We start from the raw sequence: 428 nt of genomic DNA, 5'->3' as shown, positions 1-428 counted from the left end.
CTGGTGGAGAATGAGGAAGGGGAGAAGGGGGAGGGGGAGAAGCTGGTGGAGAATGTCAATGAGGAAGGGGAGAAGGGCGAAGCTGGTGGAGAAGGAGGAAGGGGAGAAGGGAGAAGGTGGTGAAGAAGGAGGATAGGAGAAGCTGATGGAGAAGGAGGAGGGGGAGAAGCTGGTGGAGAATGTCAATGAGGAAGGGGAGAAGGGCGAAGCTGGCGGAGAAGGAGGAAGGGGAGAAGGGAGAAGGTGGTGAAGAAGGAGGATAGGAAAAGCTGATGGAGAAGGAGGAGGGGGAGAAGCTGGTGGAGAAGGAGGAGGGGGAGAAGCTGGTGGAGAAGGAGGAAGGGGAGAAGGGAGAAGCTGGTGGAGGAGGGGAGAGGAAGAGGGGAAGAATGGAGAAGCTGGTGGAGAAGGAGGAGGGGGAGAAGCTG

This window comes from Priapulus caudatus, unplaced genomic scaffold (assembly GCF_000485595.1).
Source record: "Priapulus caudatus unplaced genomic scaffold, Priapulus_caudatus-5.0.1 Scaffold91, whole genome shotgun sequence".
NCBI classification, from domain to species: Eukaryota; Metazoa; Priapulida; class Priapulimorpha; order Priapulimorphida; family Priapulidae; genus Priapulus; species Priapulus caudatus.
The sequence above is the reverse complement of the archived record's forward strand: the minus strand, read 5'-3'. Positions refer to the sequence as shown.